The sequence below is a fragment of the Felis catus genome, chromosome D3 (assembly GCF_018350175.1).
Source record: "Felis catus isolate Fca126 chromosome D3, F.catus_Fca126_mat1.0, whole genome shotgun sequence".
NCBI classification, from domain to species: Eukaryota; Metazoa; Chordata; class Mammalia; order Carnivora; family Felidae; genus Felis; species Felis catus.
Window position 1 is genome coordinate 45,083,988 of NC_058379.1, and position 25,180 is coordinate 45,109,167.

The 25,180-nt window shown below is 40.2% G+C and overlaps 1 long non-coding RNA gene across 1 annotated transcript; it reads right to left on the bottom strand.

Annotated features, from left to right (window-relative positions):
• Window positions 1-1,575: 1,575 nt before the first annotated feature.
• On the bottom strand, window positions 1,576-25,030 carry LOC123381327. Its single transcript, XR_006588210.1, has 4 exons — window positions 24,126-25,030; window positions 7,734-7,846; window positions 4,680-4,800; window positions 1,576-3,904 (listed from the first exon to the last, which is right to left on the bottom strand). It is a non-coding gene; the product is annotated as an uncharacterized LOC123381327 (long non-coding RNA).
• Between the last annotated feature and the right edge of the window lie 150 nt (window positions 25,031-25,180).

Consider the following 25,180-nt stretch of genomic DNA (forward strand, 5'->3'; position numbering starts at 1 on the left):
GGGAGACATAGAATCTGAAGCAGGATCCAGGCTCTGAGCTGTCAGCACAGAGCCCAACGCGGGGCTCGAACCCACGAACTATGAGATCATGGCCCAAGCTGAAGTCAGATGCTTAAAGAACTGAGCCACCCAGGTGTCCCAACAAAGGATTTGGATTTGAATCCCTGACTTGTCATTTACTAGTAACCTTTAATAAGTGATCTAACCCTCTTAAGCTTTAGTTTATTACCTTAAAAATAATATGAATAATATGTAATTCATAAGATTCTTGTGAGGATTAAATAAGATACTGTAAGGACAGCTTTCAGTACAATGGCTGGCACACAGTAAGCTCTCAATAATGATACCTATAGTATTTAACAGGATCATATTTATTACTGTTACTTTCCCTTGTATGATTCCAGGGATCAATGAGGTGTTTGTTAGGTAAACTAATATCTTGAATTCTTCAAAAGCAGAGCCTGAGACAATGATTTGTGTGCAGGATGTTTATTCAGAAGGTGATCTCAGAAGTAGAGTGAGGAAGTGAGCCGAGACAGAGAAGAAAGCCTGTAAACGTACCTCTGTAGGCAACTGGACTCAATCCTCTAGACCTCCTGTGGGACTATGTGAAATATACTTTAAACAGCATAGGATGGGCACCAATAGTGCCTCCTGCAACTATATAAATTAAGTCTCCAATTAGGTTTTGAGTATGTATCACCTTTGTGTTTAAAATTTTTGTTGTTGTTGGGGCACCTGGGTGGCTCTGTTGGTTAAGGGTTCTACAGCTCAGGTCATGATGTCACGGTCTGTGAGTTCGAGCCCCGCACGGGGCTCTGTTCTAATAGCTCGGAGCCTGGAGCTTGCTTCAGATTGTCTCCCTCTCTCTCTGCCCCTCCCTCGCTCGCACTCTGTCTCTCTCTCTCTTTCTAAAGAATAAACATTAAAAATAATTTTAAGGGGCACCTGGGTGGCTCAGTCAGCTGAGCGTCTGACTTCGGCTCAGGTCATGATCTCACAGTTTGTGAGTTCAAGCCCCGCATCAGGCTCTGTGCTGACCAGTCAGAGCCTGGAGCCTGCTTCAGATTCTGTGTCTCCCTCTCTCTCTGCCCCTCACCCACTCATGCTCTGTCTCTCTCTGTCTCAGAAATAAAACATTAAAAAAAATAATAATTTTAAAAAATAAATAAATTTGTGTGTGTGTGTGTGTGTGTGTGTGTGTGTGTGTGTGGTTGTAAATCAGACAATTGTCTCCATTAGCTGACTTTCTCCTTGTTTGGACGAAGCCGCTCTACTACTGTAATGTTTGCTAACTCCTTCTCCACCAGGTGATATAAGGCCTGGTTTATGTTGCAAAATGTTTCAGCGTGGTAAATACATCTGTCACACTAAGCTTAAATTCACATGTTTACCATTCCATTTAAAGTTGAGGTAGCTTATCTCTTAGACCCTAGTTCTCAAAACTTAGGTGAAGGAGGAGCTTCTGGAAATCACGGAGCTCTTTATAGAGAGCACCACACTAATGGCAGAATACCACATAATTCTGATATATTTAATTCCAAAATGTAAGTAGAAAAAAATGATTGCAAGAAATATGTCCATATTACAAAATTTTAACATGGACATGCAGACACAAGTATCAGTTCAGTGTAAATGGTTCTTTGAGTTTACACTAATATTTGTTTGATAACTAATCATTAACTTGTTATCCTCTGGAATTTGCTAGTAGATAAGCAATAGTAGGCACCGTAGGTTTCAGAAAAACATGTAAAGAGAAACATTAAACATGGACAAAATTTTACCCACTTTTACATTAATCTGAGACAGAATCTGTGACCGTCCAATTTATAAAACACTGGCATTTGAGAACCCACTTAAAAGGCCAATTAAATCACTGAACTGCCAGTTTGGGGCAATGTTCACTAATCAAAATGAGGGAGGTACCATGATTCTAGGCTACTTGGAAGTTTCCAAAGGAGGAAGAGCACATAGAAGCTATGTCATAGCCACTGTGGAAGCAAAAGGTGAACTTCTGACCAATACATAATATGTTGCTCTTTTTGGGAAGTTTTTTTTATTTTAATATTTTGCTCTAAATTAAGCAACAGACGACTGAATATAATGCAAATAGCTGCCTCCTTTGCTTACACTATTCCTTACTTCTAGACACCCATTTCCCAAAACTGGAATGCCCTCTACCATCTTTACTTAAGGCTTACCTCGAATCTCTTGTCCCGACAAAACCGAATCTCAGCCACCTGCAATCAGGCCCTCTCTGGAATTCTTATGATAGTTTCTGTACTGCTCACTCCATACTCAGTGCCACACTATACTGGTGGTGATCTCTCTCTCTCTCTCTCTCTCTCTCTCACACACACACATCCCATACACTCCTCCTAGCTTCCCTAACTAGACATAGTTTACATTCTATCACTGTTTGTGCCCAGCAAGTGCCCTGTACACAGTGGGCACATGCCAATATATTAGAATCATACAATCAGGCATTACCCCAACATTATTTACACTACACTCTAACAAACATCAGTGTTTCTCAGGATCAAATCCCATAGAGATCCCATAAAGAAAAATAAATTTGCACACCTTTAGTGTTGGCTTAAAACTTTTAAGTATTAAATGTACTCAAGTATAAAATAAAGTATGAACTCCATGTGCTTTTATCTCTAATACAACCCTAAAACTAAAACAGTTTACAGCTAAATGCAAATAAACCCAGTACATTCAAATGAACATTAATATGACAGATGATGCTGTTTAGCTGAAACTAAACTGCTGTTCAGGATGTAAATTCGATGTTGACTGCTGTAACGCAGGCTCTTTACAACTCAGCGTGCCTGTTCCGAGGTTTGCTCTGTCACCACTCCATTTTCCCACCCCGAACCACTTTGAAACCACCATTTGTACAATAAAACATCATGTCATTTGCGCTTTCCTTGGCACGAATGCGTCCGTTTTGTATTAATTCCAACCTCTCTTCCTTTCTTATTTACTTGTGGCAATGCACGTGCTTCTTGGCATCAACGTGGCCTTAAATGCAGATACTGCAAAATCATGTGGTGATACTTCATTGTACGGTGATCGTCCAAATGACATTGATGATAATAATATTAATAGCTGATATTCACAGACGACTTACTACATGTCAAGCACCTTTCTCTATCTAGACTATCCCACTGAATGCCTTTATTTACTGCTTGAGAAAGATGCTATTGTGATCACGATTTTATAGATGAGCAAACTGGGGCTCAGAGAACTTCAATAGCATTTTCAAATCCATGCCATGTATGTAGAATTTAAGCCCATAAAGTCTGACTCCAGATCCTGAACACAATACTTCTATTAATTTGTTTCATTTATCGTTAAAATGAACACAAAATTAGAACAAATGTTGTACAGAATAACACACTCCAATGTTCGATATGTCTATACACTTACAATTCATCACAGGCTCAGTAATCATGCCGGTCAATTTGTTTTGAACCACTAGGTGCATGTGTCCTTAGAGCTGACCAAAACATGAAAGAACTCAGCTTCACGTCCACAATCAATAAAGTGCTTTACTGATAAAAATACATAACTTAATTGTAGTTCTCAATAAATGTAATATATTCAAAAGAGCAGAACAGTATGCGTTTCATGCTCGTCTATTATACTTGTCAGACAATGTCTTCATTCAGAAGTCCATTGATGTCCCCAGTGATCAGCTTGGTGCGAGCTGTCAAGGACAGCAGAGAGCAGAAGACCCACAAGGCAGAAGAATCTATGAATCCATAGTTTAACACGCAGAAGCAAAGTTCTTCTGAAATTGGAGTTTGAACTTTTCTTTCAGCTTATTGATTCAAGCTCTCCAGAAGTCAGTGTGTCCTCACCCAACGTGGGAAATATGCAGACTGCTTTATTCCTTCTAATTGCCAAAATAAACAAAATAAACTCTTAAAATATGACTTATTACCAGAGTCCTTCCTTGTTCAATTGACTGGTTCAGTCAGAAAAACATTTGGACAAGCAAAGGATGTACCCTTGGTTGCACTCTCCCCCTAGCCCCACCCCAGATTCAGCAACACAGTACTGTACACGTTTGGTCAAATCTCTTGCCATTCTTTAAAAAAATAATAATAGTGTGATTAATTTATTGGCTTCCCAAGTAAATAGGCAACTTAGGAATGAGGAAAGAGCTTGTGCATTTTACACCTGCAAGGAACAATGATCAATTTCCTCCCAATACTGCAAAAGATGTTGATTTTCTCTGATTTGTCATCTGTTGCATGCGCAGTACCTTGCACTCACCAAGGGGAGACCCAATGAAGTACAAGCTAAGTTCTCTAAGCTTACGAGCATTACCAGCTTATTGTTATATTTGGAGTCATGCACATAGCTACATTCAGAATTGGACTACCATTCCTTCCATCTTAAAAACAACTTGGTTAGGTAAACTTTGAGTTATTGTGCTCACGTAGACAAGGCTATTAGGGCACAAGAGGTGAAATCTAAGGTCATACAACTAATTAGTGACTGAGCCAAATTCCGAAGTGAGGTTTCTTTGCCTTCAGTTTCTCCCACTAGATCAAATTGCTTCTTCAGAGCAATGCAGAAACAGCATTCGAGAAGGCATTTAGATTTATTTCTAAAGTTGATCTGGCTCCATCATGAATATTAAAAAAAAAAAAAAAACAACCCACCTGATTTGTAATTGGAGCCTGGAGAATCACCCATGGCCTGAGTTGATGATTTGGTTACCAGCTGCTGGAACACTTCAATGGGAAGACGTGAAATTCCTGCAGGAAATGACTCCAGGCAGCTCTGAATTAGTAAGGAAATTAAATGACTAACTTCAATATTTCCTGGCTTTTGTCTATCTTAATTAACAATTTATTTTGGTAAAGGAAAAATTGAACAACTTTCTAATAGTCAACACGTAAAACTTAATATTTGTTTATAGTAAAAACACGATTCCCATGTCTGTTTTTATTTAAAGAAAGGAAAAACATTTTTGAACAATTTGCAGTAACCATACTTATTAAATCATTCTTAAAAAAAAAAGAATCCAACAATTACAGCATATGTGTGTGGGAAATATCAATTTCCTTTTCATAGTTCCCAAAGGTGCACTTGAGAAAAATGTGTTGATTATTAACAGGGCTAATATTTTTGTGGTAATGTTATTACTGAACATCTACAATAACTGGAGTTTGGGATTGACAGAGGTATTTTAGCCAGCATTTATTATTGATTTCCATGTCACATTGAATATACCATGGACCTAGATGTATGTCATTATGACTTTTGATACATATTTTGATATGACTCTTATTCTGCCTTCATTCATTTATTCAACAATATTTACTGAATGCGTGCTATGTGCCAGTCATTCTTCTAGGTGCTGAAAATACACGATAAATTAAAGCTCTTGCTCCCATGGACTTCACGTTCTAGTTGAAGGGAGGTGGATGATGCCAAAAGGCAGGGAAATACATCAGGTAAATGGTAATGAGATGAGAATGCGGTGGGGGGGCAGGTGCTTCCTTAGATGGGGTGGAATCAGGGAAGCAGAAATGTCCTGCGTCAGACTCTTTGAAGAAACTTGATGATGTAACACTTAATTCATCATGGACAAGTATCATGTCACCTGTCCTGTCCTGGACTCCACAAATGTTTAGGATAAACTTCTGAGTTCAAGGATAATGGAAAGCAATTTCAAGAAAGCTGCTTTTTTTTTTTATAACTGTGTGAATTTTCTTTCTTTCTAGCTTTCTTTACTATACAACATCTCTTAGGAATGAGGAGAATGAGGCAAAATTAAGATTGCCATCACAGAGCTAGTCAGCTGTATTGCCAAACAAACTTGTATGTGAACTCCTATTACTAGTTAAATTTGGAGACACCAACTTTATTTTCACTAAAATTGAATAAAGGCAAATTCTATTTGATGTCTTCAGCATGCCTATGAACAGCAACAACAGGTGGTACCTTTCATTGAACGATATAATATGCCAAGTACAGAACTTCTCATACATTTTTTTTCTTATTCTCACAAGAGCTCTGCATATAGTATGATTGTTCCCATCTTATAGGTAAGGAAATTGGGACTCAGGTATGTTACATATGTTCCCTGAGGTTCCAGAACTAATAAGGCCACACATAATTGGAGTGCTATGTCACTTCTGCTGGACCCCACATCGCTGGGAGGAATGAAGGAGGTTGTCGGATTTAACATCATTTTACATACAGGCAAATGGAGACAGCCCTTGTGACCTGCCCAAAGTCACAGAGTCAGTGAGTTGGTGGCAGAGTTGGGATTAGCTCCAGCTGGCACAGGCTGCCTCCCCCTGAAAGCTGTGAAAGCCAGACCCTGTAACTCACTGCCTTTCCAACAAATGTCCAGGGCAGTGGATACTCATTTGGGACAAGGGTGAATCTTGACCCCCCCCAAAAAAATCAATGCCAGGTGGATCAGTGATCTAAACATGAGAGATAAACAACAAAGTTTTTAAAAGAAAAAATAGGGGAATACCTTCATGATCTCAGGGTAGGCAAAGAAGTGCTGACAAACATGATGGTTAAAAATAAGTACATTGAATTACATTAAAATTGAGGGTTTCTGTTCATCAAAGGGTACTATTAAAAAATTAAAAATGTGAAAAGGGGGGTGCCTGGGTGTCTCAGTCTGTTAAGTGTCTGACTTTGGCTCAGGTCATGATCTCATGGTTCATGAGTTCTAGCCCCACGTCGGGCTCTGTGCTGACAGCTCAGAGCCTGGAGCCTGCTTTGGATTCTGGGTCTCCCTCTGTCTCTGTCCCTCCCCCGCTCACACTCACTCTCTCTTTCTCTCTCAAAAATAATTAAACATTAAAAAAATAAAACAAAAACAAAAACAAAACAAAAAATGTGAAAGGGAAAATCACAAAATAAGACCAAGATATATATGGGGCGCTTGCATAGTTCAGTTGGTTAAGCATCTGACTCTTGACTTTGGCTCAAGTCATGCTCTCATGGTTATGAGATAGAGCCCTGTGTCAGGCCCTGCTCTGACAGCATGGAGCCTGCTTGGGATTCTCTCTCTCCCTCTGCCCCCAACCCCCTCTTGCACACATGCTCTGTCTCTCAAAATAAATAAATAAACATGAAAAAAAAAAAGACAAGATATCTGCAATACACATATCTCGCAAAGGGCTCATATCAGTGTGTGCATGTGTGTGCACTCATTTCTACAAATAATGGCAAAAGGTGGTTAATCCAATAGAAAAACAAAAATCTTGAACAGGTATTTCACAAAAGAGGATATACCACCAGCTTGTTAACAGACGAAAGGGTGTTTGATATACTTAGTTATTAGGAAAATTCAAATTCAACCTACGATTTGATACTGTTACACACTCCCAAGAATGATTAAAACAAAACAAAAAATCAAATATTCAGTTGGACCATATGGAATTGCAATTTTTTGCAGGTCAGAAATAAGCACGTATCAACACTTTCATATAGTTTAATCTATACAAAGTATTGAGGAGGGTGTGGGGACCCCAGAGCTTCAGACACTATTGAAGTGTGAGCTGGCACCATGCTTTGCAAATCATAACTGAGAGTATGGCAGTTAGCTATTGCTCTGTAACCAACTACACTAAAGCTTAGTGACTTAAAAAGCAAACAAACAAACAAACATGTATTAATTTATGCAAGTTCTATCAGCCAGGTGGGCAGCTCTGCTGGTCTGGGTTAGGTTCAGTTAATCTCACCTGGGCTTGTTCATGCATCTGTGGTCAGCTGGCAGGATGGCTGGGGGCTGGCTAGTAGGATGGCCTTGTCCAGGATTACTCTGCCCCTCTCCTCATGGCTCCCACATCTTGGACTTGTCATCACAGGGAAGCAAGGAGAGAGCAAAAACACAGAAGTGCTTTTATGAGCTTTACTTATATCAACTTTTCTACTGTCCCATTGGCCAAAACAAGTCACTGACCAAGCTCAGAGTCGGCATGGGAGGGCAATATGGTGGCATGAATGCAGAGATGCATGAAAAATTGGGCTAGGATTTATTCAAACTGGATAAATATGTGTATACCCTATGACCCAGCAATTTCCCTCGTAAGTATGTACCCAACAGAAAGGACTACATGTGCTCACGAAGAGACATGTACAAGAATATTCACAGAAGCACTATTTATAACAGCTTCAAGCTTAAAACAACTCAAATATCCATCCATGTAGAGTGGATAAGCAAGCATGCTGTGCTATATTCATGCAGTGGAACAGTACACAGCAATGAGAATGAATGGGCTACAATAACATGTAGATAGATACATAAGTAGGTAGGTAGATGATAGATGATAGATTTTACATATATATATTTTTTACATATGGATGTATATATGTATATATACATCCATATGTAAAATATATATATAATATATATATGTATATATTCCTGGGATTTTAAATATCTTAACTATTTTCTTGTCCACCTGTCCCCTTTGTGATTATTCAGTCACACAAAGCATTCTTAGCAACTCCATCTACCTTTGTTGTTTGTGTTAACTGCTGGTTTCCCTCTAACGTCATCACATCTCTTTTGTTATTAGTTGTCTACATAAAAAATTCAGAGCATACTGGGTAATATCACAAGACCTATACAATGACTGTCAATTCCCTCTATTTCTATGACATGGGACACCTTCATAAGCGTCTTGTTAGAGTTTGGCGGCTTGCCTTCTCAAGATCTGTCATGGATTCTTACAGTGCACTGTTTGCTGTCACTTCAGGGGTTTGTAGGTGTACGTGAGAGGGTGTTTATCACTCCCTAATGTCAACTCATCTACCAAATATTAGTATTTCAGATAATAGCTGCCATCCTTTTTCTGGCTCGCTCCTTTCATGGACCATACTTCATTTGTCATGTGGATGTTTAGAGGAGGGTTTTGTTGATGTCAGAGAGACCAGTAAGTGAGGTGTCATCTGAAAAAGCCATCAGCTTACAGTGATACCTTCTTCAGACTGATCAGCACAGTTATTTCATTAATAGCAGTAACAAGGCACATGACATTTTTCCAAAGCTTGATGAAAAGGAAAATAATTCTTTACGTTTAGTTTTCCACTCAGGTTTCTCTCCATGTGACAAGGATATTTATTTTTCTTTTCTTTTTTCTTTCTTCTTTCTTTCTTTCTTTCTTTCTTTCTTTCTTTCTTTCTTTCTTTCTTTCATTTTATTGTGGGAAGAACACTTACCATGAGGTCTATCCTCTTAGATTTATAAGTGTGGAATACAGTCTTGTTATCTCCAGGCACAATGTTGTACAACAGATCTCTAGAACTTAGTCATCTTGAATAACTGAGATTTTGCAGCCATTGATTAGCAATTCCCCATTTCCCTTGTCAGTCACTGGAGACCTATTTCTTTGTTTCTATAAGTTTGGCTATTTTAGGTACCTCATATAAGTAGATCCATATACTATTTTGTCCTTTTATGACTTGCTTATTTAGCACAGTGTTCTCAAAGTTCATCCATGTTGTCATACATTATAGGAATTCATTATTTTTAAAGGCTAAATAGTATAATAATACAGATGTATGTATTACTTTTTCTTTATCCATCTGTCAGATATTTCCATTGTTTCCACATCTTGACTACTGTGAATAGTGTTGCACTGAATATGGAAGGGCTAATAACTTGTTGATATCTTGATTTTTCAATTCTTTGGATAAATGCTCAGAAGTGGGATTGTTGAATCATATGGTACTTCTATTTTAATTTTTTGAGGACTTCATTATTGGTTTCCATAGCAGGTGCACCATTTTACAATCCCACCAACACTGTTAGTGTGACCACTCACCTGAGCCCTGGACTCCATTTTCCCCAGGTCCTCAAGCATATCCTCTGTATCTTGCATGTTCAGTCTCCCTTGCCTGAAAAAACCTCTGCTCTGCTCACAAACATGCAACTAAGGGATGTTACCGTGGATATAAACCGTGCTATTTTCTTAGGCTCCTTGAAAACATGAGTGTCTTCCTCAGTGATGAGTCCTTCATCATGAAATCACTTCCCATCTGCCTCCTCATTCCCAAATCAGTGTTTGTGCATAAGTACCAAATAAGGGGGGGGGAGGCCAGAAGCTGCCAGTCTCTCACCTTTTCTTTATCCCTCAGCCCATGGCCCCTGTTTCCCTATCTTTCCTTCTGGCCTCTCCTGAACTCTGGCTCTCAGGTGGGGTTGCTCTCCTTGAGGGTGCCATCCCTACGCGGGCCTCAAAAGGTATCGTGCCCTCTCCAACACCCCAGTCTGGATGAGGTCAGAAAACACCTTTAGTGATTCCCTGAAGAACAACTAAGACCATCCAGAAACATTTCAACAAGACAGGACTGAAGATTTGGGGTGAATAAGGGAATAACCCGAAGCCAAATTATCTGCCCAGCAAAGTAGGCTAGGCTTCCTCATAGGCCTTCAGCCCGAGGATGCCTCCCTGCTAGTTCCCTGTGGCAAGGAGCATCTTTCTTCCATCTAGGAGCTTCTTCAAGTCCTTCTCAAACTCCTCTTGAAGCCCAGACTTAAGAAAGTGAGACCCAGAGATAGCTAACAATCCTCTCTCCTGCTTGCTTTCAAGTTTCATTGTCCTTGCTGAATTTCCACCTTTCCTGATGCCCAAATGTCCACCCTGCTCATGGTACGTGGGTCAGGCCTTGGCCTGTGGCCTGAATAGGCCAAACCCTTCCAGATACAACATAATAAATGCAACCTCTATAGGAGACACAGGCATAGCCAGGCAAGTATAATTTTGTTATAGAATCACCATTTAAGACTATCATTGACCCCTCAATTACTAAATTCACTGGCCTCCTCTTGGTTTTCCTTCTCTTCTCTTCTCACTGAGGCACTGGACCCCACTGCTCCCATTTGATACTCTTTCCTGTCTTGGCTTCTGTGACACTGTTTTATTCTGGTTTTTCTCTAAACTCTTTCTCTCTGTTTTCACTGTGTATACTTCCTCCTCTTACACATTGGCATTGCCCAAAATTGGGTTCTTGGCTGTCTTCTCTTTCTCTTTCTCCTTCCAATCACTCAACTGAATAGGTGTTTGTTCCAGAACACCCTAAATGGTGTTGGAACATTGGAATGACTCTTCTCTGTACAGACACAGCTCCTTTCTCCCCAACACATCTTCCTCTTTATCCCTAGGACATCTGAAAGACCACCCTGAAAAAAAATTCTATTCTTTCCTTATCCACCTTCCCCTGCTCTAATGTCACTTCTTCCTTTGAATGCATGATGCATTTAAACATTTTATTATGTGAAAGGCACCTTTCCAAGGTGTCACATCCTCACAACACCTATTGACTGGATATTATTATCTCTACTTTTGAATGGAGACCAGGCTTTGCTGAGGCCCAGCAACCTGCCTAGTGTCACCGCCTAATGTCACACGATTAGTAAGTGGTGGACCTGGGACTCTGAATATAAAATAGCCATACAGCCTTATTTGTGCCCTCTTGGGGCACCTCTCTTACTCTGTCTTCTTCTTTTTCTTTTTTCAATGTTTTATTTTTGAGAGAGAGAGGAAGAGATGAGTGGAGGACAGAGAGAGAGGGGACAGAAGGTCCTAAGTGGGCTCTGTGCTGACAGCAGTGAGCCCGATGTGGGGCTCGAACTCACCAACCATGAGATCATGACCTGAGCTGAGGTCAGATGCTCAACAGACTGAGCCACCCAGGCATCCTTCTTACTCTGGCTTCTATACTTATTTTTGTAATTATTTAATTCCTTTGCATGCAAACTCTTGAGGACTTTCTTATTTTTCTTTTCAGCTCCTGGCATCAAGTTTATAATTTGGAATTTTGGAAGACAGTCTCAATTTCAAATATTTTATCTCACCATACAAATAAGTAGTTTTGACCTAATTTGGGGCTTGAAACTGTGGTCAGTGTATACAAATGCCTGGAGCATTGCAGGAAATCAATAAATATCTATAAAATTGAATTGAATAATTTGGGCAAACAAGCTGGGCTTATTTCAGATTTGAGTGAGAGAGATAAAAAGAGAGAGAGTAAATGATCCCAATCCAAATATAATGCTTTATTAAAACAACAAGCATAAATTTGAAGTGGTCACTGATTACTAGCACCTGTGTATGCTTTGCAAGACTGATGCAATACAGAGTAAGAAAGAACAGCTTTCTGCATCATTTCACTTCCAACATCAGAACAGAAGCGGGGGGAGAAGTCTGACCATGGTCTAATTCCTCCGTGACTGGTCTGCGACTATCTGTTCTAACCATAAAATTCTTGTTCTTGTCCAATTTCTCCTCTGTTTAATTATTCTTTAATTTCAGGGTGATTACATCCACCAATTTGTTTAAAAAAATACTAGTATTTTCTATGTCAACACTCAAGTATAGTCTTCTCAATCCACTCCTTATGGGAAGTAGGCCTTTTTCTAGACATTTCTAGAAATTTAAAATTAGAGGTATGAACTTATTTCCTCGCTCAATTAGCACCAATTCCCTGAGATTGTACAGAGAGGCCTCCTGTTCTCATCTATACCATTTCCCAAATCAATGGCTTGGATGGCCAAGGGTTAATCTCCTCGGTACAATGTGAATTCTTACTAATTGGAGACAGACCAGGGTGTACTATCTTTATCATGACCTTTTCTCCTAGACCTTGGGCCTATTTCACTTCAGGGTTCAGAGTTCAGCTTCTGCTCTTAAATCTCAACACGGAGTTATTTTCTTCAAACGCCAAACTACAAGTGACTGTTGCCCTGGAAGGATATCTGCCATGTATTTGTAAATAATTGTAGGGTTTTCTTCTCACCCTCTACTCTACCCGCCTCTTACTTTCCTATCATTCTATATCCCTCCCCCGCCTTTGAAGTAAGATCAGTTTTTGTCTTAATAGATGAACCCGAGAACAGTTCTCAGAAGGTCTGACAACACCGCAATGGATAAAATAAATCGCACTACATGTTGTCATTCAGCAAAGCCGTTTACAGACAGAGCTATTTTGAAGCCATTAAAAAATGCTATTCATCTCGAACTTGCCATCTGCCTTCTGTTTCTGGACTCGTCTATTGCGTTAGCTAAGAGATTAGTCTCAGCGGCCAACTTCCCTCTAGCTCTCCCGTGACACTCGGGGAGACTCTTATGGGAAGAAGGCAATTTATTTTCGCCGAACGACCACATGGCTAACTATACACGGCAATTATACAAAGCAAATGTATCAACTTCTGCCACTGGAGGCAGGGGTTCCCTTTCTGGTCATTAATAATGAATGCTCTTCAGTAAGTAGGGAAACATTTACCAAATAAAATGGCCTGTTATAGATGATCCCCCAGGCAGCTGAGAAACCGCATGGCCATTGAGGAAAGAGGGAAACCGACAAGACTGAGCTGCCTCACGACCGCGCTTGGTTGTCCTGGAAGCATCTCCAAACCGGCAGAAGATGTGACCCATTGGCTCTTTGTGCAGAAAATGTCTAGTCCGAAAAGAAGTGGCCTGGTCTTTCTATATTGCTATTCCATTGCTTCCTTTCCTGGCAGCTGCGTAATTGGGAATGCCGTGAAATCAAAACGAGGAGCAAGTAAATTAGAGCCGGGAAGTGTCAAGTTGATCTACTGTAGCTTTGTGGGGCAGGAGTGCCTGGCAAATTCAGATTTCTCCCCGAGCCCCCTCTCACCACTTCACCCACCATTTAAAATGCTTATTCCTTGTGCTCCTGGATCTCTCTGGAGCCTCCTGTTTGCTCTAATGCTTAGGCTATGACTTGGTCCACAGTCACTCATTCAGTGTACTCCTTTGCAGGCATTTTAATGAACAAAATCCCTGAAAAGGTGCTGACATTTTAATGCCTCCTACTGATACTTTATATTGAGGCAACAAGCTTTGTACTGCCTTCAAAGCCCTTGCAAATCCAAATGCTCTGGGGTCTTAGCTACCTTGCTCACACAGGGGGTGTAATTAAAAGAGACATGGAACATATGCACTTACACCCCGTTTTCATATTGAAGACAGCTGACCATTGCCTAATTAATTTTCAACACCCTTACGAGGTAGGTGTATATTGCCCTTCCTTTACAGATGGAGGACTTCAGGCAGCGGAATGATAAAATCCAAAGCTTCAGGACAGAAACTGCGCCTTTGATGAATTCTGCAAAGGGCCTAACGGTGATTGGTTAAAAACAACACCAACAACATTAACAATAGTGTGATGAAACCTGTGGCTTCTCAGCTGGCCCAAAATGTGAACTAGCTCTAGTGTTTTTCTAAACTCCATGAAAATTTTGGTCTACTTGATCATAGTTTTGTCAACTGAAGGCATATATGCATCTCTTCTGATAAGCCACAGAGGATGGATGGGATGATGAGAACCAACCTGGCAAGTCTACACTGGCCTTGAATTTCAAGGCACTTTAAAAACTTTTGAAATGTTACTAAATTCTTAAAAAATTAGTCATGAGACACATATTCACAGAAGGGCAATTATGTGCAAAGCACTGAGGGAGGTGTTTAGTCTTTTTCTTATTGGATGTACTGTCCGATGGGAGATAAGACATAGGTGATCGCTCTGCAAAGTAATTGCACATAAGGGCAAACCCAGCCTGTTATGGGAGTGGACTCCTATGAGGAGCACCTAATCGAGGCTTGGGGAGTAGGAAAGGTTTCCCAGAGAAAACCATATCAAACCATATCTGATAGCTTACGGACTGGTAGAAGTCAACCAGGGAAAGGAATGGGACTTTGGTAGTGGCATATTGGGCCCACGGGCAGTCATTTTAAAACTGCAGAGGAGACAATGAAAATGCAACATTAGTAAAGGCTGTTCAGTTGGGTTAGGCCAAGTGTATCCTGTTAAAAAACAACCCTCTTGCCTTTAGAAGTGAGGTCTCCTTCTAAAGGAGATGGTCCAAGCAACTGATTTCAGAAATACAACTGATGAGGGGCGCCTAGGTGACTCAGTCAGTTAAGCATCCAAACTTCAGCTCATGATCTCACAGTTCGTGAGTTTGAGCCCTGCATCGGGCTCTGTGCTGATAGCTCAGAGCCTGGAGCCTGCTTTCGATTCTGTGTCTCCCTCTCTCTCTGCCCCTCCCCCACTTGCACTCTGTCTCTCTGTCTCTCAAAAATAAATAAAACATTAAAAAAGAAAAAAGAAATACAACTGATGAGAACATGGTGCTTCTCTATATGCTCTCAGGAAAGAAGAAGTATAAAAGGCAATTAGTGTTAAAATTGTGTGAAGAAATAAGTTCATACCTGCAATTTTAAATTTCTAGAAATGTCTGGAAAAAGATATACCTCCCACCAGAAGCAGTTTTAGAGGAACATACCAGAGAGAGGCAGATTTCCCTTGGAAGCTAATGGGAAACTTAAATGATCATAAAGAGAGGAGGGAAAAAGAAAGAAAAGAAGGAAAGAAAATACAGGATTGGCAACCCAGTTCATATGTAATGTGAGTAATCAATGTGGTAAGAGAATTTGAGAAAAACCTTCTGAAAGAAGCAAATAAAAGTTGACCCTTAAAATGGATTTCATACTGGTTCATTATTCATTATTTCAACTATTTTCTCAGCTTATGAGAGCATAATTCATAGAAAAAAAACTTAGTAGTAGTCATTCAACAGAACCAAGCATTTCTTTCTCTTTGTTACAGACAAGCAATGTCAGACACAAGGAATTTAAAGGGCATTTTAAATTTCAGTCAGGAGACTTCTGGGGAAAGTTGGAAAAATAGATACAAGATTATAATACCTCTCGGAGCACCTGGGTGGCTCAGTCATTTGAGCTTTCAACTTCGGCTCAGGTCATGATCTCACGGTCTGTGAGTTCGAGCCCCGCATTGGGCTCTGTGCTGACAGCTCAGAGCCTGGAGCCTGCTTCAGATTCTGTGTCTCCCTCTCTCTCTGACCTTCCCCCTTTCATGCTCTGTCTCTCTCTGTCTCAAAACTAAATAAACATTGAAAAAAATAATACCTCTCTCATCCCAAACTTAATGAAATGGAATGGACAATGAATAAATAAACCCAATAAATAGTATAGGAGCATTGTTTTAACTTTGGAAAGTGTCTAGAAACAGAAGACTCTGGAAATTGATGCCTGCCTCAATATAAAATCCCTCCAGAAAGAATTCTGTGGAGATGATGCACAGACAAAAGTCTCCTTAATTGTGCCCTCTCCCATTCTACTACCATTTTGGAAATGGGATATGCCACCCAGGGGTGAAAATGAACCATGCCTTTCCAGGGAGTTCTTCCTTGGCACCCTAGATAAATAGTACTCAGGTGTGAAGGAAGAAACCAGTATGGCTCCCCATTTCTTTTTCTCTGACTGGAAGGAAAGCCCCAAGGATGGAATGAAGGCACATCATATCCAAAACCTTTACTTTCATTATTTCACTCAAACTGGGAGTGAAGAGGCATTCACAGCTGGGGAGAAGCATGTAAATCAGGAGATCTTTTTTTTTTTATGTTTATTTATTTATTTTGAGAGAAAGAGAGAGGCAGAGAGAGAGGGAGAAACAGAATCCCAAGCAGTCCCCGCTGTCAGCACAGAGCCTGACGCGGGGCTCAAACTCATGAACCATGAGGTGATGACCTGAGCCGAAATCAAGAGTCAGATGCTTAACCTAATAAAGCACCCAGGTGCCCTGCCAGGGGAATTTTTTAAAACTAGACCAGATTGTCTCCAACAGAAACAATGATTTGGTGGCTAAGCTTGAATTGGGGTAATACTTCAAAATATGAGGGCATCTCTCAGGAGAACAAGACGCACTAGAACTTTTAACAGAATTCCAGGGAACAGGACTGAACCAGAGATTAAATTCACCAACTGTAATTAAATATAATCCTGGATACGATTCCTCTTGCTCCAGCAAGAGGAAAAGAGAAAGTAGAACACAAGCTATTAGAACACAGACAGAGAGGGGCGCCTGGGTGGCTCAGCTGCTTGAGCATCTGACTCTTGATTTCAGCTCGGGTCATGATCCCAGGGTCGTGGGATCGAGCCTTGAGTTGGGCTCTCTCTCATTCCCTCTGTCCCTCTGCCTGTCTCCCCTACTCACACACGCACATGCTCTCTAAAAACAAAACAAAACAAAAGAACACTGACAAAGGTAAGAGATGGAGAAGACGTCAGAGAAAAATATGTAATAATTGGGAAATTAAAATATCTGGATAGAGCTGTCCCCATCAAATAAGAATAAAATAAAAAGAAACAACACTACAATTATGCAGTGATACTCTAGCAAAAAAGGGAAGAAGCTTTGAAAGGCATATGAAGAAATCATTCTTCAGGAAGACAACAGAACAGGAATACTTTCTGTTACCAATCCTCTATATCCTCAAAGTACTGAGAAAAAGGATAGGAAATCTATAAAACAAAAGTTCCAAACTAGATGTGGAAATTTCTTGGTTTAGAGTGAAACAGTTTTTAATAGTTACGTAGTATCCCATCATCCCATTGATACATACTGATGTAGTTCCCATATTTTTTGTTATTTAACGACACACTAAAATTTAAAGGTCTCTGTATGACAAAAGAGCTACAAAGATTAAAAAAGTAGAAACTAAAAATAGAACTACCCTACAATCCAGCAGTTGCACTATTAGGAATTTGCCCAAAGGATACAAACACACAATTTTGAAGGGGGTACATGCAATCCAACGTTTACAGCAGCATTATCAACAAGAGACAAAGTATGGGGAAAGCTCAAATGTGCACCAACTGATGAATGGATAAAGAAGTTGTAGTTATATGTACAATGAAATATTACTTAGCCATCAAAAAGAATGAAATCTTGCCATTTGCAATGACACGGAGCTAGAATGTATTATGTTAAGTGAAATAAGTCATTCAGAGAAAGACAAATAACATCATTTAGCTCATATGTGGAATTTAAGAAACAAAACACATGAACATAGGGAAAGGGGGGAAGAGAAGAGAGGAAAACAAACAAGAGATTTTTTTTTAAGTTTATTTATTTATTTTTGAGAGAGAAAGAGCAAGTGAGCACAAGCTGGGAAGGGGCAGAGAGAGAGAGGGAGAGAGAGAATCCCAAGCAGGCTCCACATCATCAGCAGCAGAGCCTGATGTGAGGCTCCAGCCCATGAACCACGAGATCATGACCTGAGCCAAAACAAACCAAGTCTGAAGCTCAACTGACTGAGCCACTCAGGCGCCCCAAGAGACTCTTTTTTTTCTTTTTTACTTTTAAAAAAATGTTTATTTATTTATTTATTTATTTATTTATTTAAGAGAGAGAGCACAAGCAGGGGAGGGACAGAGAGAGAGAGAGATAGAGAGAGAGAGAATCTGAAACAGGCTCCAGCTGTCAGCTGTCAGCTGTCAGCATAGAGCCTGATATGGGGTTTGAATTCATGAACGGTGAGGCCATGACCTGAGCCAAAGTCAGATGCTTAACCAACTGAGCCACACAAGCACCCCTAAGAGACTCTTAGAGATAGAGAACAAACTGGAAAATAGTATGGCAGTTTCTCAAAAAATTGAAACCTTACCCTATGAGCCATCAATTGCACTCTGCATTTATGCCAGAGAAGTGAAAAGTTGTGTCCACACAAAAACCAGTACATGTTTATGGCAGCTTTATTTACAATAGCCCCAAACTGGAAACAACTTAAAGGTCCTACAGCAAATAAATTGAATTAAAAAAATTTTTTTTAAACATTTTTATTTATTTTTGAGAGACAGAGCAGGAGCGGGGAAGGGGCAGAGAGAGAGGGAGACTTAGAATCCAAAGCAGCTCTAGGCTCTGAGCTGTCAGCACAGAGCCCCACTTGGGCTTGGACCCACGAACTGTGAGATCATGACCTGAGCCGAAGTCAAACGCTTAACCGACTAAGCCACCTAGGCGCCCCCTTATGGCAAGTAAATTATTAAACACAGTTCAGTAATCTATACTATGGGATACTACTCAGCAATAAAAAGGAACAAATGATTGATAAAAGCAACAACTTGGTTGGATCTCAAGGGTATTCTGCTGAGTAAAAAAAGCCCATCTCCAAAGGTCATCTACTGCATGGTTATATTTATATAATATTTTCAAAATGACACATAATTATAGAATGGAGAACAGAAGTAGCAATCAAGGGTTAGGGATGGTAGGGGTGGCAGGTGTGACCGTAAGGGGCCGAGGAGGGAGATCTTTGTGCTGATAGAATAGTTCTGTATCTTGACTGTGGCATGGTGGATGAATCTCTATGTGCTATAAATGACATGGACTATACACACTTTATATCAAGGTCAATTTCTGATGTTGATATGGTACTCTACTCACGTAAGCTACAACCATTGGGACAAACTGACTGAAAGGTACACAGACCTCTCTGTACTATCTTTGCAACTTGCTGTAAATATGTAATTATTTACATATTATTGAATTATTATTGAAATACAAAGAACAAAAACCCCAACAGAGTATGATTTGTTTAACCCATCAGATCGGAAAACACTTTAAAATTTGATAAAAGTAACTGTTGGTGAAGTGCCAGAGAAGAGGTACAGTCATTCCAAAGGGTAATTGATAGTGTCTATTACAGATAAATATAGGACCCTTCTAGCAGATCTCAGGCGTTTCAAGGAAACACCCATGTACAAAGGAGAGGGACACACCAGGATTCCCCGCAGCTTTGCTTATAAGGGTGAAAAATTAGGACAACCTACATGTCCATCAAAATTGGACTATTAAGAAAATTATGGCATGTTCATATAATTAAACATAGTAGTTCAAAGGAATTAATTGTATTCGTATGTAGCAGTACGAGAAGATTTCAAAAATACAATGCTGCTTTAAAAAAGCCAATTACAGAATGGCACCTATGGGATAACACCATTTTTAGAGCAAATGTATAAAACGACGTACTACGTTTTCTCTAGGTAAATATATATGAATTAAAGATACTAAAGTCAAAGGTATAAAATACCTCACACAAAAATCCTAACTGTGCTCACGTTTGTTAAGAAAAAGAGAGGAACATGAGAATATATTCATCAGGCATCACTTGGGTAATTGAAACTAAGATGACTCTAGAGTTATTTTTTATGTTTATTTTAGTTTTGGGTTGTAGAAGCAGTTCACCCCAAAACAGAGACTATTGATATGTTGTGTTTTTCCTTTCGACTGTTTTCCTGTGCATATTTTAACTAGTTTTGAAAATGTGTGTGTGTGTGTGGTGTGTTTGATTTTGAATGCAGCATTTGTAGAAACTTAACAAAAGCCTTATTCCATGGTATAAATACTGCAAAGAAATTATAACAATACTTATTATTAATTGAGCACCGATTATTTACAAAGTTACTGTCCTATGTGATGCACACATTATTTCTAAATGTCACCACAATCGTATAAATTGCTATACTTTTCATTTTCTTGTGGACAAACTGAAGATGATACTGAAGCCAGAAGAGCTTAAGCAATTTGCGCAAGGTTGTAAACTTGGCCAGAGCAAAGAGCCTGGACTTCTCTCCAAATGAGGTGCCTTCAAGCTCATGCTAGGGCTTTAAGTGAGTTTAGCAGTCTTGGTCCCCTGTAGATAGTTTGGCAACATTAAAGCTGGAACACTTCCTCAAAGCCAACTGTGCAAATTCCCATGATTCCCTGCCAATTAGATGGACCAAGGAGGGAAACAGACAGATTGCCTCTCCTCAGATGGGAAAAAGGGAATGCCACAACAAGACTGTCCCTTGAGGGGCCAAACCTTGATAAAAATCATTCTTCTTAAGCATCCACTTCACCACCACTTTCCTCAGGAGAGAGCTGAAGGAAGTAGTAGGTGCCTCCTGAAAACAGCCAATAAAATATCCAAGAGAGAATATGGAATAGTCTCCATTGACAAACACCCCCAAGAGGGGATGTCTTTTTATTTAAAAAAAATTTTTTTTACATTTATTTATTTTTTGAGGAGGGGGAGGGGCAGAGAGAGGGAGACAGAGGGTCCAAAGTAAGTTTGCGCTGTGAGTGCAGAGCCTGATGTGGGGCTTGAACTCACAAACTGTGAGATCATGACCTGAGCAAAAATCAGGAGTCAGATGCTGAACCAACTGAGCCACCCAGGCGCCCCTTGAGATGCTTGATAACTAATAGGTTTACATCGTTTTCCAGGTCCTTGGCCTAACAAGGACAGCGGTGACAAAAGAAATGACAACAAGAGCTAGTACTTACATGTGCACACGTGGCAAGCAGTGTTCCAAGCAATAGTAATAGGGGCACATGACACAATAACATCACGCATAGCACAGTACTGTCAGAAGCAAGAACTTGTTATCCATTATTGGCATACTTTTAAAAAATCAGTCAAATTACTAGCACATAGGCTCTGCTCAAAAGGCCCTACAAAGCTGTCAGTCACCCACACACCTATGGGGAGAAATGATGACACTGTGGCTCTGACGTGTGACTGCAATGACATGATCCACCTGTGCCGAGAGGGTGCTGTGCAAAGTGTCCATCTGTGCAGGCTCAGGGGCAGCCATGATGTTAGTATCCATTGCCCCATTTAGCATTTGCAGCCTGGATGGCGATTCTGAATGATCTTTCCCTAAGACACAGATAAAATCGCTGCTTTCCAGGCAGGAGTTAGTCCTGTGGGTGCATGTGAAACGTCCACTACTCAGGGTGGGAAACCAGCCAATCTCACATTGTGCTTATCTATTGTGCTTATGGTCTAATTTCATACAGGTGCTGACTGTTAGCAGTACAATCCTTTCCCCGAAGAAATAATTATGCAAAAAGCGAGAGAAGGAGCAAGCAAACGTGCTCATTCAGTACCACCTGTCTTCTTGGAGGAAATAGGAATGTATCTTTTCTCCCTTCTTGAGGGGGATCTTCTGAGAAACGAAAACTCTTCTTTTTTTCCAAATAGTAGTTGACCCGTAATTAGCCCCATTTATCCTTTGGAGATATTAAATATCGTGTTTTCTCCACTTAACAAATGAGAGAATTAGTAGCTTGTCTTCTCTTACACAATCAAAAGTCAGCTCTAGGAAGTCTTTGACCTTGAGACCAAACCATTCAGCTAAAGTGGAAGGTTGAGCAATGATCTAGCTCACTTGAGTAAGTATGTAGACAGTCCATGTAGGTCACTGGGACCAGAATTCCAACAGGACCAGAATTCCTTCAGAATCTCAATTCATAGATCTCTCTCCAAATGTTCTAGCAGAGTGATTCACACCCCAGAAGAGGATTCCCCCCAGCCCCCAGAAAGCATATCAGAAATTCAGGGAAGGAGGAAAGTTTGAAAATGCAAGTCAATTTCATGTATGAAAAAGGAAAGAAGATGCCTATTGATTTTATACAGGAAGATGAGTAATCAAAATCAGTCTCTTTGAGGATAGCAAGACATTTTGTTTTTTCCAGAAGTGGGCGTTGGCTTAGAAATATTGCTCTAAAGTTTAAACGTTCAAGTCTAGATTGACACTTGATGTGTAGGAAGCTCAGAGATTAGGCATTCAGGCTTTGGAGCCAGACTGTCTGGGTTCAAATCCTGGTTCTACTGTCTGAGATAAGTTGCCTTAAACTTTCAAAACCTCCATTTCCTCACCTGAAAGTGAAGATGTAGTAATAAGGTGTCTTGGGAATTAAATGGTATGGTGTATGTTAAGCATACAGAAAAGCATATAGAAAAGACACATAGGGAATATTCAATGATTATAACCATTATTACTAAACCATTACTTGATTAATAAAGCATTATTATTAAACCTTGATTATTAAATCATTCTTTGATTTCCTGTTTTGCCCTTGTCCTATTAAGTCTTTCCAGGACCTTCAAGTTCTTGTTGAATGTTCAGGGCTATTCAAAATATATTTTCTCTAGTTCTTTTTTTTTTTTAATTTTTTTTAACGTTTATTTATTTTTGAGACAGAGAGAGACAGAGCATGAACGGGGGAGGGTCAGAGAGAGGGAGACGCAGAATCTGAAACAGGCTCCAGGCTCTGAGCTATCAGCACAGAGCCTGACGCGGGGCTCAAACTCACAGACCGCGAGATCATGACCTGAGCCGAAGTCGGCCACTTAACCGACTGAGCCACCTAGGCGCCCATATTTTCTCTAGTTCTAAGAAACACATAGGGATAGAGAAGTTCATCAGACATAGTTCTGGTGATACAATAAAATACTTTGTGTTCTCTGTACTTCTCCCTATTTGTAATGAATACATTTTTGAACCCCCTAATTTTTCCTTTTACCCACCATGGTTCAGACACTATTATTTGTCTACCCAACATTCACTCTCCAATCCTTACATCCTTGTTAATGGAGCCACTGGGCATCTTCCCACTGCCATTTACCCCAGGGGAAATTGAGCCTTATCCCCAGCTATAGAGGATGGATCCTGGGTAGTTAAAGCTAATCATGATAGTTCCATTTCCCATGCTGAATCTCAGATGATGAGAGAGGAAAAACTCGAGTCTCTTCATTAACCATTAGCCCCAGACAACTATTGCTCATGGGAAGATATGTGTGAGCAATACCACAGCAAACACCACACAGATCGAAGCCACTTCTTTTAAATTTCTAATCTTTTTCTTCCTCTACCTCCACCCCCAAATTACTCTTTTTTCTGTAGCTCGTTTCCATTTGGATAAACACATAATTGTTTTCCATGAGACAAAAATAAAATAAAATTAGAAAGACGTGTAACACGCTGAGAAGTCATTGGGATCTTCTACGTTCTTTACTTCTAAGAAAAATACACAGAAAGGGATGCCATTTCATCCCCTTGTCATTGTCTTGCTCTTGCTTGTATGTGACACCTGGAACTACTGTTGCCATCTTAAAACCACGAAGATAGGCCAGGTGAGGGCAAAGTTGACAGCCTGAAGGTGGCATAATGGAAGGATGTTAAGAACCTGGGACCTTGATGACATGCTCAACCACTGAACCAACCAACCAATGTGAAGCCCTTAACTGCCATTGGTCTTATTCTTAGGTAATGCATTTTCTTGTATTTAACCCAGACTGAGTTAGTGTTTTCTATCATTTGTATGTTAAAGTGTACTAAAACATGGCATATGAAATCCACATTAAAATGTCTTAAAATAAACTAGAAGTCAAAAGTGTCTCTGTTAGGGTCTTAACATTGCTCTTGATTTCTTGCAATACCCCCTTCTGTGCACATCAACTGTAATCCTACCAGTAGGGAGCCTTGGTGGCTCAGTCAGTTGAGCATCTGGCTCTTGGTTTCAGTTCAGGTCGTAATCCCAGGGTCATGGAATCGAGCTCCACATGGGGCTCCGCACGGAATGTGGAGCCTGCTTGGGATTCTCTCTCTTACTCCCTCTTCCACTCTCCCTCATGCATATGCGTGCTCTCTCTGTCTCTAAAATAAAGAAAAAAATTTTAAGTAATCCTCACGGCAATCTTCCAAAACATGTTAGAATCCAGACATTTGTCCTCAGCTCCACTGATGTCATTCTAGTCCAGGACACCGTTATCCCTCTCCTGTACTACAGCAATAGCCTCATAGCCAAGCCACCTGCTTCCATGCTTGTCCCCATTCCTATAATCTATTATTTTCAAGATTGAGATAAAATTCCCATAACATAAAACTTACCATTTTAACAATTTTAAGGTATACAATTCAGTGGATTTTAGTATAGTACCAGTGTAGTGCAACCAATCACAACTATCTAATACTAGAACATTAATATCACCCCCCCCCAAAAAAAAAATCCCATGCCTCATTAACAGTCACTCCCCATTTCCTTCTCTGCCCAGCCCCTGGGTGGCACTAATATGCTCTATTCTTAGCACAGCAGCTGGAGGGATGTTTTTCAAAGATAAATCAGATCATGCCATTTCCCTGCTTAAAACTCTCCCAAAAACTCTGAGCAAGTTTCAGATCCTTAGCTTGACCTAGAAGACCATTCATGGTCTGTCTACCTCTCCAATGTCATCTTGCTCCATTTGCTTGCTAGGTTCTGGCCATGCAAGCCCTCTATGTGTTTCTTGAACACACCAGCTGATTCCTACTTCAGGGCCTTTTTTTCACTTGCTCCCATTCCTCAGATGAACTTTCCCACTTTGTGGATGGGTGCCTTCTCATTGTTCGGGTCACACTTGGACTGTTCCCTCCTCAGAGAAGCCTCCCTGACCCTACTGCTCTTCGACATTCCTCCTTTTAATTTTCCTCATTTTTTGGTAATATGAAGTCCATAGTTGATATAAATTTCTTTAGTTTTTGGGGTG